General features: G+C 37.9%; 1 protein-coding gene across 1 annotated transcript in view; it reads right to left on the bottom strand.

Annotated features, from left to right (window-relative positions):
- LOC102857539 (A disintegrin and metalloproteinase with thrombospondin motifs 20-like) overlaps window positions 1-14,242 on the bottom strand; it is a 280,569-nt gene that overhangs the window by 63,061 nt on the left and 203,266 nt on the right. The window lies entirely within an intron of this gene.

The following is a 14,242-nucleotide window of genomic DNA, read 5'->3' as shown; positions in this document are numbered from 1 at the left end:
GTTGGCACAGGATAGAGCAGGGTTTAGGGCTGTTGTGCATAGGGTCACTATGAGTTGGAAACGACTCGACAGCACATCACAACAACAACAACAACAATAGCAATCGTAAATAAGTAACCAACAAACCTACAGATAATTGTATGGAATTGTTGCAGATACGTTAGTCAGATCTTTAATAGAACTATTCCATTCTGAGATGGTTTTTATGTCAACTAAAGGAAGGAAGGCCCTTAATGAGATTTATTGACTCAGTGGCAGAAACAATGGGCAATAAAGACTGTAACAGTAGGCTTAAGCACAGCAGAGGATATGAGGATGGCACAGGATCAGACTGGATTTCTTTCTGTTGTACAAAGAATTACTGTGAGTTAGAAGGGACTGGATATACCTGGGCAACAATAATAACGTTAACATTGGTTATATTTCCTACAAAAGACTTCTTAGAAGTGTTAGAAAACAAAGATATAACTACGCAACATGGGTGACCCTGGAGGACATTATGCTGAATGAAATATCTCAGTCACAAAAGGATAAATACTGCATCACACCATTGTTATTAAACAGGAATGACATGGGGGCTGGGGGAAAACTACGAAAAGAGAGGATATTTAATGAATACTACATTAGAACAGATGAAGTTGAGTCAGGCCAATGACAGTCAACAACAACATCACCCTCCAGTTTATGTTTTTTAAAACAAAATATTAATTCATTATTTTCCTCCCTCTCTCTACCCCAGTCCACTTTGTTATGCACTTGTTATTCTGGACTGTTGTCATGCAAGTAATTCCTAATCATATTTTTATTTAAAAACAGGGAGGAAAATGTGCAACAATGAATGAATGGAAATCCAAGTTTTCTGTAAACTTTCATTAAAATCATAATAAAAAATATTTTTTAAAAAAAGATATAACTATCAAGAAAAAAAAGTGCCTTATCAAAAGTGTTATTTTTATTTGTCATATATGTTAAAACTAAGGAATTTAAAAGGAAGATTTGTTATCATTTTTTTATTAATTTTAATGAAAATTTAGAGACTTTTGATTCCCATTCATTCATCGTTGCACTTTTCTCCCTGCCACTCCCCCAGTGCACTCTTCTCTTTGAAGAGTAAAAGAAAAGTTCCCCATTGTTTTGCAGTCCCTCCCCTCAGGTCCACTCCACTTAAAAAAAAAATCTAAGAAAAATTGATGCATTTGAAAGTTGGCATTGGCCAAGAATATTGAATATCAGGACTGCTAGAAGAATGGTCAAATCTGTTTGGAAGTAATACAGTCCAGCCTTTCTAGGGTTCCTTTGTCTCATGTACTTTGGTCATGTTAATCAGAAAGGACATGCCCCTAATGTGGAACATCATTCTTGGTAAAGTAGAAGGTCAGAAAAAATAAAACTAGATCAACAATGTGAAAAGCAGACACAATGGCTTTAACACTAGGTACAAATACAGGATTTACTATGATAATAATGCAGATCCACAATCAATATCTTTAGTACAAGCCATCAGGACATAAAGAGATGTATTATTTTGGGAAAGACCATTGTCCAAACAACTGAAGAGCAATGATGCGCATTTGAAGACTAAAGTGCACCTAGTGCAGGCCACAATCTTTTCACTGACATCTTAAAGCTTGACAATGAATAAGAATGCATTTCTATTATTCATTCTGGTAAGATTAGTAGCAGGCCAATTATAAGAATTCTCAAGTTAATATGATCTCAAACGTTTAACATACTATATAAATCCATGTTTTCTAACATTAACAGCCCCATCCATGCCTCCGTTCCCCAGCTCCTCTATGTCAGCTGGGTTCAGTGGTTCTCTGAAAGGTCCTCCAGAGACTTTGAATACCACAGGAATTATGTGACTACACATATGCAGGCCTGTTTTGCAGAAACTGGTGAGCAATGGGTGAGTTTGGATGCAGCTGTATGCTTAGTCCACAATTTATGATTGCTCAGTCCAGGAAACTTCCAGAAAGTTTGTGCTAAGTCAGCAGGTCATGCTGCTGCTCCTGTGTTGGTGTTTTCATACCCTCTCACAGTGTTGAAAGCACTCTCTTCTATTGATCCTATAGCTGTTGATGATTTCAAAGATTACATGTTCACAGTTAAGGTAGTTGGAAACCATTTCCCCATCAGGGGATGATGCAATGTCTAGAAAAGTGAATTTTTAAGATTTCTGACACCACAGGATGACAGAAGGAGAACGGATGTCTTTGAGTTGTACTGATGGAATAGTACTGAACATCTCACAGATGACCAAAAGAATGAACAGATATGTCTTGGATAAAGTGAAGACAGAGTGATCCTTGGAGACAAAGATCATGAAACCTCATCTCTTATACTTTGATATAATGCTAGAAGAGGGCTGTCTTTGGAAAGAGATAACATACTTGGAATGTAGAGGGTCAGTGAAAGAGAGGAAAAGGCCAACAAGATAGATTGGCACTGTGATTACAGCAAAGGGCTCAAATGGACCTGAGCTGCTGCGGATGGCACAGGATAAGATGGAATTTAGACCTGTTGTTTAAAGGGTCACTATGAGTTGTATTTGTCATCACCAATATTAGCATGAGGGTGGTGCAGGACATGACAATATTTCATTCTTTAAGCATAGGGTTGCTTTGAGTTGGAATCATCTTAATAACACAAGAACAATGTTGGAAAAGAATCTTTTGTGCTATGTAGCACTCTTCCTTTACTCTTTAACCGTTCTAAGTCTTATCTCCTTTTCAATATGTTGTTGTTCATATGTGCCATTGAGTTGTCCATGACTACAATAGCTCTGAGCCTTGCCCTATCCTAAGCCAGTCTCACTGACTCCAGTACACCTAATCCCATTATCCTAGTCACTGTGTCAACCCATCTCATGCAGCGTCTTCCTCTCGTGGGCTGCTGCCCTCCACTGTTCCAAGCATGATGTCCTCCTTGCCATATGTTTGTGAGATGGAGCCTCAAAATCCTTGCCTCCAAGGAGAAACTTGGTTTCACAATATTTAGGATAGACCAATTTTTTCTCCCGACTGTCAATACTCTTTTCTAGCACCACAACTCAAAAGCATCAATTCTTCCTCTGACATCCTTAGTCACTGTTCAGCTCTCTGATGCATATCAAGTAATTTCAAAGATCATGGCCTGAATTAGGGACACTTTCGTCTCTAGACTGATATCATTGTTCTTTAGAACTTTGAAGAGGTCCCTGACAGCAGACTTCTCCAATGCAATTTGTCTTTTGATTTCCTGACTGCTGGTGCCAAGAGTGTTGATTGTGTAGCCAAGCAAACTGTAATTGTTAACAACCTCAATCTCTTCTCCATCCATCATGGTGCTGCCAATTGTCCCAATGGTAAGAATCTTGGTCAATCTTGATGTTAAGCTTAAATTTATAGTGAAGACTGCAGTCCTTGATCTTCTGCAGCAAACACTTCAGGTCCTCCTCAGTTTCAGCAAGCAAGGTTGTATTATTTGCATATCGCAAATCGTTGATGAGTTTTCCCCCAGTCATGACATCACATTTCTTCTCATAAAGTTCAGCCTCCTGAATTATCTGTTCTGCGTGCAGATTGAAAAAGTATGAAGACAGGCTGCATCCCAGGCACATTTCCTTTCTAATTTTGGAACGTCTAGTGTTTCCTTGTTCTGTTCTGAAGACTGCTTTCTGGTCCAAATACAGGTTTTGCATGAGCGCTATCAAGTGTTCCGGGATTCCGATTCTTCTCAAGGTTAGCCTCAGTCAGATGCCTTTGCATAGTCAATGAAACACAGATAGACATTCTTCTGGTACAAATTATTATATGAAGAAGGGGCTCTAATGGCTTAGTTAGTAGGGAGTTGCACTGTTAAATGAAAGGTGACACCTCTTTGGTGGTCCAAACTTAACAAGGGACACATATGGACAATTTCCCTTGTGTGATCTATAGCCTCAGAAACCTTATAGAAGGTCAACTGTGAGCTGGTTCCAACTTAACAGCAATGAGTTTTCTATATATTAATGTATGTGTGTATGTGTATAAAACCTGTTGATGTCAGGTTAGAGTCACCTCTTAATTGATCCTCCATTGGGTTTCTGAGGCTATAAATTACATGAGAGGAGGTTGTTCATATATCTATGTAGTGTATGTATGTATGTATAGAGTGTATGTATGTATAGAAATGTATACAGCCCGGAGCTGCAGCAGGAACTTTATGACCACTAGCAGATGTGACTAGGATGCTTCTTAGGAGCAAGGATAGTGAATGTTGTTGTTTGGACAAATTGTTATGAAGGACCAACCTTGAAAATAGGCATCATGCTTGGGAAGGTGGAGGATCAGTGAAGGAGAATATTCTCAATAAGATGGATTGACACAGTGACTGTAACAATGGCTAAAATATGGCAAAGAAAATGAGAATGATACAGGCTAAGGGAGAGTTCAGATAATATAGAACTATAAGACAACTCGATGGCACCTCATAACAATGGTAGTTGACCAACAGAATCACAGAAATGACAGTTCAGCATGATGACATAGTGAAAGTTCGGAATGAAATAAAGAATCCAGGTTTTATTAAGGGTCTCCAGGTTTTATTATATACACAATACATAATGTCCAAATCACTTATAACCATTGCTTTTATTGCTTGCAACAGAATATATCAGAATAGTTACAAAATAGTTGTTAGTATTTATTTGTGCTTCTCTAGTGATTTGATAATCACTCTAGACTTCTGTTATACTCTTAGTCTCAGAATAGGAACAATCAGGATCTAGAAGAGTGAAAGATTTAAACTATTTACTATTAGATTCTCCTAAAGGTGCACCTAAACTAGGCCATGGTATTATCAATTACTTGTTATGCTTCAGAGAGTTGAACAATGACTAAGGATGACAGAAGAAGAATAGATGACTTGGAGTTGTGGTGCTGGAGAAGAGTCTTGAACATGCCATGGACTGCCAAAAAAACAAATAAGTCTGTCTTGGAGAGGGTGAAACCAATTCTCTCTTTGGAGGCTAGGATTTTGGAGCTTTGCCTCACTTACTTTGAGCATGTGGCCAGGAACGATAGGTCCCTGGAGAAGGACATCATGCTTGGAAGGGTTGACAGACAGAACAGGAGAGGGAGACCCAGGATGAGATGGACTGATATAGTAACTGGGGCAATAGGAGTTGGTGTGTCGGAATTAGTGAGACTGGCTCAGGACAGGGAAAGGTTCAGAGCTGCTGTACATAGGGTTGCAATACATCGCAGGTAACTCAATGCCACATTATCAAACCTGTCGCAGGTTTGGAAGCAGGAGTGGTGTCCACTTCCTAAATAACATGCCTCCAGAAGCTCTATGAACTTTGATAAATGCCGATAGTTGTAGAGGGGCTTCAAGACTTTTGTTCATAGAGTCACTATGAGTCACGCTCAACTGGAATGCAATCAACAGCAATATGTTGCTGAGTTCTGATTCATCTGATATTGACAATAATGTCTCTAGTGCCACGATCTCTTCTAACCCTCACTTGTATTCCTGATAGTTCTCTGCCAATGTACTGTTCCATTTGTTTCAGGATAATCTTCAGAAGCAATTCTGAAGGCACATAAATTGAATCTACCAGATGCTCCACATGAGGATAGGCAATCTCCCTCCTCTCGTGTGATTAACTATTTCTGAAAACCTTCTGGGGGATGAACTGTGGTCCCTACTCAATGGTTCTCAACAACAATAACAGTATTGTAATATTCTGTAATTATTAACTTCATTTGCCCTTCTTAACCAAAAGAGCAATATTCTGGGGAAATTTGAGAATGATCTCATGTCTGTTGAAATAATTAGTATACTAAGCACCATTGGAAAAGCTCATGTAGACCCGTGTTCAAATCCCTGCCTCCCTGCCACTTCCTGTCTTATGACCTGCACACACTAGCTCCTGTAAGCTGCTGTTTCCACCTCTGAATAATGAATGTAATAATACCTTCACTTTTGAGAACTACAACTCATATACAGTATCAGGAAATGACTCTCTTCCTCCTCCCATTTTTCAATTTTCTTACAGAAATACAATTAATTCTGGCCTTAAAAAATTCTTGAGATTTGTCTCCCATCAAAGACCTCAGTCTACTTAAAGAAAGTCCATCTTGAGTTTCAAGAATGATGACCAAGGAAGAAGCTTAATGTACAATGTTAAGTAAGAAATGAAATCGCTGGCATGAATTAGGTGAGACTGAGAAGGTTAGTGTACCCAGCCGCAGAGGAGAAAAGTGCCCTTCCTGTCCCTGGGTTTCAACTTTAGTTCATAATTCCAATTTTGGCTTTGGTTTTCTCTTTTTGGATTAGGGGTTATAAAAAATGCTGTCAATTATATTTATACTTTATGTCATAAATTGCATTTATGAGATATTGAAACTTATATCACCACTAGTCCTAGTTTTATTCATGGAGCTCTGCTCTGGGGGCCTAATGAGTAAAGAATTGCACTGACAGTCCAAAGACAGGCTGTTTGAATTCACCAGCTGCTCCAAGGGAGATAGATGGGTAGTCCCTTGCCATGTGATTTATAGCTGCTGAGTCAGTTCTGTCTCAAAGGCTCATAACAACAGTGCATAACAGCATACTATTGTTACGTGTCATTGAGTTGAAGACAGCCCATAATGAGCCTGTGAACAACAGATCTGAATCTTCTCTCTTTTTGTCTTCTCTTTTGCCATCCTGACACTTCCAGAAATACTAAACCACATTATGGCCAACACTGTGTCAATCTCACTGAGGGTCTTCCTCTCTTTAGTCAGCACTTCACCTTTCCAAGCATGATGCCTCTCTCCAAGGAATAGCCCCTCGCAGCACCAGCCTGAAGTCTGTGAGATGAAAATTCAACATCTTTGACTCCAAGGAACATTCTGGCTGCACTTTCTCCAAGTCATATTTGTTTGTTCTTCTGGAAGTCCATGGGATGTTCAGTAATCTTCTCCAACACCACAGCTAAAAGGCATCAATTCTTCTCTCACTCTTATTCATTGTTCAGCTCTCAGTGCAATTTAGTGTAGCATGACAACATTTAGCATATGGCTTCTATTTTTTTTAAACTGGGGGACACTGTCAGGAAATCTGTGAGACTTTTAAAGTTGTATCACCCTTATCTCAAGGTCTGATATTAAAATGCTAAATAGATAATAATGGGTCTCAGAGAAAAGGGAAACAAGCAGGTAATTAATTTTACCTGAGTGTGGAAGCCATATGTTGAAGAAGGTTCTTTAAGATTCTAAGTTGCTGACTAGGTTTTCCAATATCAGAAGATATAAGAACACAAGACGTTTCCCCTGTTAATAAGATTTGTGAGTAATAGAGCTAAGTAGATGAGACACAAGACAATAAGGATTATAGCACTTCTTGCTGTGTGCTGTTGAGTTGGAACTGACGCATAGCTGACCCTCTTGCAGGTTTTCAGAGGCAGTTAATTACACTGGAGGAGATTACCCATCCTTCTCTAGCACCAGCTAACCACAAAATTTGAACTTGAAAGAGAAGCTATTTTCCTATGCACATAATATTAAATTGGTGAGGAGGAAATATCCTTGATTCCAGAGGAGGAACATCTTTCATTCCTTCCTTTTAAATGATCTAAGTAGTTCATTTACATATGTGTGTGTGTGTGTGTGTGTGTGTGTGTGTGTGTGTGTGTGTACAGCACATAGCAATGCACAGCAATATTTTTTATGAATTTTTTTTTCAAAATTCAGCTAGATACGTTTTCAGTCACAATTTACCTAAACTTGTCCTTCCATTTGAGGCAAATAATGGTAATAAGGTGAAATTATTTTATAGTAATTTCTTATATTTAAAGCAATGATACAGTTTGTACAATCAGAACAAAGCAGTAGCCAGTGATTATCCTGTAACTACCTCTGAAATTATACTTCTGTTGAATACATTATTATATGGACTGCATTGACAGCCTGCAATTGTTAACTTCTTGTGGATACTTTTTATAGAATAAATCAAAAGCCAACAGCTTCACAAGTGGTCATTTGTTTCTGGGAGAGATTTGGGGAATGTGTGGGTGTATGAAGCTAATTTCTATGACAAGGAAAACCATTTCAAAGACAAGAAAGCAGAATCTGTACAAAAGCATCTGTGTTTTTACCGTCTGCGAATGTTCATATCTGTATCTTAGAAACCTCTGAAATATGTGCATTTAGTGGATCTTATATAATTTCATATTTGGTAGTGAGCCAAGGCCAATTTGTTAGCACTGATGATTGATTTACTGTTACAGAACTGGGGGCCCAGAGTCAGAAAGCATTCCTCTCCTCATGCATATCAACCAAAGCAGCTGCACCAATAAAAACTCCTCAGGATCAACAGGTATGCTGGTGGCCAGGAAACAAAAAGCCTATCCCACTTCCACTGCCATCCCTCTGCACCTCCTGCCAGATGTTGGAATTGGGGCTATCTGCTGCTTGTTTAGTGGGGCTCTGTTCTTCCTGTCCTCCTGTCCAATGTCTTTACAGTATTTTGAGGTAGTATTTTGAGAAAACTACCTCAACCTTCTTTTGCCGCATCTTCATAAAGATAATGTAAGGCAAATCTCATATTAATTATAATCCACCATGTGATGGTAAATATTAAGCATAAATAGTTCTTACAAATGAAGAGAGGCCATCAAACAAGGCCAGAAAAAACTGATGATGAAATAGACTGAGACAGTTAAAATGAAGATTCAAGAGCAACTTTGATAGAATTGAGAGATTGTGTTGAGTTACTTAAATGTTAGAAGATAGGCTAAGAGAAAGGAAAGGTACTGAGTAAGATTTGATGAAACATTATAATAAGTGGCATTAATCAAATTGTAATTAGGGTTATAGAACAAAAAGAAAATGAATGCATGAAAACCAATTTAAAAATAAAATTCATATATTTGACAAAAAAAACCACATATAAATAGGTGTTCAAGAAAATATTTTTGCTTTGTGATATGAGAAATAGGAATATGTGTACTCTGAGTTTTAAGTAAAATATAAGCCGTAGTTCTCAGGACTAACTTTTTACAATAATTGTTTGCTTGTTTATTTATTCATATACATTGGTTTTCATTCATGTATATAGTGGGGTATTTTTGTTTTGTATGTCATAGTTTCCATTATTGATATTATGTTTCATACAATCATTCTGATATATTGTGTTTTATAAAATTACTCACCATTGGGCTATGCCTAAAATTATTCTGTCTTTCCAGGTCCCCACCAGATCCTTCCCATTTCCTTTACCTATCAGCACTAACTTTTAACGAAACCTACCTCTTCTACCTGGGCAAGTATGAAGTCAGGGACCTCTCCAAATTATTGAGAAGCAATGATGTTAGTTTAAAGACTAAGGTATGCCTGACCCAAGCCCTTTTCCATCACTTTATATGAATCTGAGAGCTGAACAATGAATAAGGATGGCAGAAGAAGAATTGAAGTCTTTAAGCTGTGGTGTTGGAGAAGAGTACTGAATGTCCCATAAACCCACAGGCTGTCAAAAGAAGAAAAAGAAATGTCTTGGAGGAGGTGCAGCCAGAATGTTCCTTGGAGGCAAAGATGACGAGACTTCATCTCAGACACTTTGCTAGGAGAAGCTATTCCTTGGAGGGAGATATCATTTGTGGGAAGGCGGAGGTATGGCAAAAAAGTGAAAGATACTCAACCAGGTAGATTGATACAGTAACTACAGTACTGTGCTCAAGTGTGACAGAGGTTGTGAGGATGACACAGAACAGGACAGAGTTCAGATCTGTTGTTTATAGGATCACTGAGTTGTTACTCATCTGGACAGCACCTAAGAACAAATATAATAACCTCTTCTCCAAGAAATATTAAACTGATTATCCCTTTCAACTGAAAACTTCTTCAATATTGAGACACTGACCTCAAGGATGAGTTAGGGACTCAAAGAAACTCCATTTCTAGCTCATATCTGCACTCATTTCTTCTCAGTAGATGCACCCAACATCAGGAAGAGATAAGGACTGTCCACAGACTGAATATATGTAGATAGACCCATGAAGTAAGAGAATAGAATCTGAAATGGTATCCTGAAAATAAGGTGTGGTCAAAGGCTATTGTTATTAGTTAGGTTCTGGGGAGTTTATTCAGACAACAGATCTAAAACTTGCCCAATCTATTGTCTGAACAGAGTCAAGGAACACCACATGGCTTAAAATTGGGAAAAGTGTGTATCAGGGCTATATCCTTTCTCCATACTTATTAACTATACATGCTGAGCAAATAATTCAAGAAGTTTAAATTTTTGAAGAATATTGCAGCATCAAAAATAGAAGAAGACTCAATCAACAGCCTATATTACACAGATGGCACAACTTCTCTTGCTGAAAGTGAAGAGGACTTGAAGCACTTGCTACAGAAGATCAAGGACTGTAGCCTTCAATATGGATTATAGTCAACACCAAGAAAATAAAAATCCTCACCACTGGGCTAATAGGCAACATGATAATGGAGAAAAGCTTGAAATTATCAACTATTTCATCTTGCTTGAATCCATAATCACCTTTGATACCATGAGATAAAGAGACGTAAAGCATTACAAAAACCTGCCATCAGGGGCCTTTCCAAATTGCTGAAGAGCAATAATGTCAGCTTAAGAACCAAAGTGTGCCTGATCCAAATCATATTCTTTCCAATCACCTTCTATACATCTGAAAATTGGACAATAGGTTGACACAAGAAGAATCAATGTCTTTGAACATCGGTTGTTGGAGAAGAGTATGGAATATCAAAAGACTGGCAAAAGATGTGTTTTTGAGAAAGTGCAACCAGAGTTCTTCTTAGAGACTAAGATGGTGAAGCTTTAGCTCACATACTTTGGGCATGTTTCTGGGAGAGGTTTCCTCAGAGAGGGATATCATGTGGAGCTCTAGTGGCTTAACGGGAAGGAGTTGTGCCATCAACCCAAAAGCCAATGGTTCAAATCCACCAGCTGTTGCATGAGAAGAAGATAGACAATCAACTCCCATGCAATTTACTGCTTCTGAAAACTTGCTGGAGGGTCAGCTACGAGTCAATACCAACTCAGTGGGACACAACAACAACATTAAACAAATATGAGCTTGGAAAGGTGCAGAGTCAATAAAAAAAGAGAAAACTCTTGACAAGATGGATATATAGAGTTTCTGTGGCAATGGGCTCCAGTGTGTTGGGAATGATAAAGATGGCACAGGATAAGACATGCTCAAATCTATTGTCCATAGGGTCACTTTAAGTCATTCTCAACTCAATATTTTAAAACAACAACAACATCCTGCCCTATTCCCACAATCCCTATTGTGCTCAATCTCATTGTTATAGCTGTTAAGTCAACTCATCTCCTTGAAGGTCTTGTTCATTAACCCTATACTTTTCCAAGCATCACATCCTCCTAAATGACTGGCCCTTCCTAAGTATATACCCAGAATACAAGAGATAAGATCTCACTACTCTTGCTTCTAAGGAATACCTTGGCTGTAATTCTTACAAGTTTTTGTTCTTTTGACAGTCCCTGTGTTTGTTTAATACCAAAACTCAAAACCACTAATTAATCCATCTTTGCTGTTCTTACTGAGTTCTGTCAGAACAGACTCATAGATGACCCTCCGGAAGGTTGTCAGAGACAATAAATCATATGGAAAGAGATTTTTCATCTTTCTCCCACTGAGTAGCTGGTAGATTCAAACCAGTTAACTTTGGGCTGGTAGCATTATTCATCACTATTAAGACACCAGAGATCCCTAATTCTTCAATTCAATTCTTTTTTAGTCTTCTTTATTTATTGTCCAACTTAGCCATTAAACTGATACTTTTGATCTTTAGTACTTTAGATTTTTAGATCCAGATTTGCCCCATGCAACATATCTTTTGATTTATTGACTGCTATTCCAATGACTGTTGGCTGTAGATCTAAATAAAATGGAATTATTGGTAACTTCAAATTTTTCTCCATTTATAATGATGTTTCTTATCTATCCAGATGTAAGAATTCTTATTTTCTTAATGTTGAGGTATAATCCACACTGTAAGCTAGGATTTATAGCTAGTTCACTAAATGCTTCAAATGCTCTTCACTTCCTTTAAGTAAGGTTGTATCATCTACAGAAAAGATTGGTAATGTCTCTTTCTTCAATCTAGATGCCACATTATTTTTCATATAGTCCAACATTTCAGGTTATTTACTCAACATACTTGTTGAATGTTGTTAATGCTGTGTTCCATTGAGTTGGTATTGACTTGTACCTGACACTCCAGCAAGTTTTCAGTGGCAGTAAATTGCATGGGAGATGATTGTCCATCTTTTTCCCATGAAGCATCTGATGGATTTGAACCTTTGGCTTTTGGGTTAACAGCACAACTCTTTCCCATAAAGCCGTTAGAGCTCCACATTTTGATTAGGTATTGGGAAAGATCCAATCCTAAAATGGACATTTTCTGATTTTAAACCATGCAATATCCCCTTAAGTCTGTTTGAAAGACTACTTTTGATCTATGTACAAATTTTCCACAGAAACAATCAAGTGTTCTCAGATTCCTATTTCCATCAGTGCTGTGCATAATTTATAATTATTTACAAAGCATAATGCCTTTTCACAGTTAGTAAAACATGAGTAAATATCTTTCTGATATTTTTTGCATTTAGCCAAGATTCATCTGACATCATCGATGCTATCCCTTGTTCCACAGCCTCTTCTGAATCCAGCTTAAATTTTTGTTTCTCATAATTCCCTGTTGATATACCATACCACCATTCTAATAATTTTTTAATCATCCTCTGCAATATTTTACTTACATATGCTATTAACAATATTGTTTGATAATTTCCACACTCTGTTGGATCTTTTTTTTTATCTTTTTTTTTTGTAATGAATTCAAATATAGATCTCTTCTAGCTAGTTGATTGGGTGACTACATTCCTGATTTCCTGACACAGACTTAAAGCATGTCCAGGGTTACATCTATTTGCTGAAACACTTCAACTGATATTCTGTCAATACCTGGAGCTTTACTTTCTCCCCATGCCCACATATGTCTTCGGTGCATGTTGGATTTCTCTCTTCAGTACCATTGGTTCTTGATCATATGCTCATTCCTAAAAAATAGTTCAATGTAGATCAAATCTTTTTGTTACAATGACTCTGTGAATTCTCTCCATATACTTTTGATGTTTCCTTCATTATGCACTATGCTGCCTATATTGTTGTTGTTATGTGCCATCAAGTCCCTGCAACTCATAGTGACCCTTTGCACAACAGTTCTGAAACCTGCTCAATTACCCCATTTAATGAGTCAATCCATCTCATCAGAGAGTCTTCCTCTCTTGAGTTGTCCCTCCACCTTCCCAAGCATGATGTCCCTTTCCAAGATACAGTCCTTCCTCATAGCAGGCCCAAAGTGTGTCAGAGGAGATTCAGAATCGTTGCCTGCAGAAGCAGATTGGCTTCATCCTCTCCAGGACAAACCTGTTTGTTCTCCTAGAAATACACAATATATTGAATACTCTTCCCCATCCCAGAATTCAGTATGTCAACCTGAAGCTTCAACATTCCTTCTATTTGCTCAGCTTAAGAAATACCAACCAAACAAAACAACTATGAGATATCATCATACCCTAGTAAGAATGGCAAAATTCAACAGAGCAGGAAACAGCAAATGCTGGTGAGGTAGTGGAGAAACTGGAACCCTTATTCACTGTTGATGGAAGTATAAAATGGTGCAACCACTATGGAAGGCAGTATGGCACTTTCTCAAAAAGTTGCAAATAGAAACACCATATGACTCAGCAATTCCACTACTGGGAATATACCCTAAAGAAACCAGAACTGCCACTTAAGCATATATCCATACCCATTTTTTTTTATTGTGGCTTTTTTCACTATAGAAAAGAGTTGGAAACAAGCCAAGAGCCCATCAACAAACGAATGGATAGAGAAGCTTTGGTATATTCACACAATGGGATACTATGCAGCATTGAAAAATAAGAAACTCATGAAATGTTATACAAAATTAATGCCCCTGGAGTGCATTATACTGAGTGAAATATCTCAGTCACAAAAGGACAAATACTGCATAGTGCCACTGTTGTAAAATGGGACTGACATCAGGGTTGGGGGGAACCTAAAAAAAGAGGGAATAATGTATACTGCTGATGCTAGATGGATCTTGGCTGAAAGCAAGGAATACCAGAAGAATGTCTATCTGTGTTTCATTGATTATGCAAAGGCATTTGACTGTGTGGATCATAACAAACTGTGGCT

This window comes from Elephantulus edwardii, unplaced genomic scaffold (assembly GCF_000299155.1).
Source record: "Elephantulus edwardii isolate Elephantulus edwardi_28Jun2011 unplaced genomic scaffold, EleEdw1.0 scaffold00065, whole genome shotgun sequence".
NCBI classification, from domain to species: Eukaryota; Metazoa; Chordata; class Mammalia; order Macroscelidea; family Macroscelididae; genus Elephantulus; species Elephantulus edwardii.
Note: the sequence above shows the minus strand (reverse complement) of the source record. Positions and strands in the feature narration are given on the sequence as shown.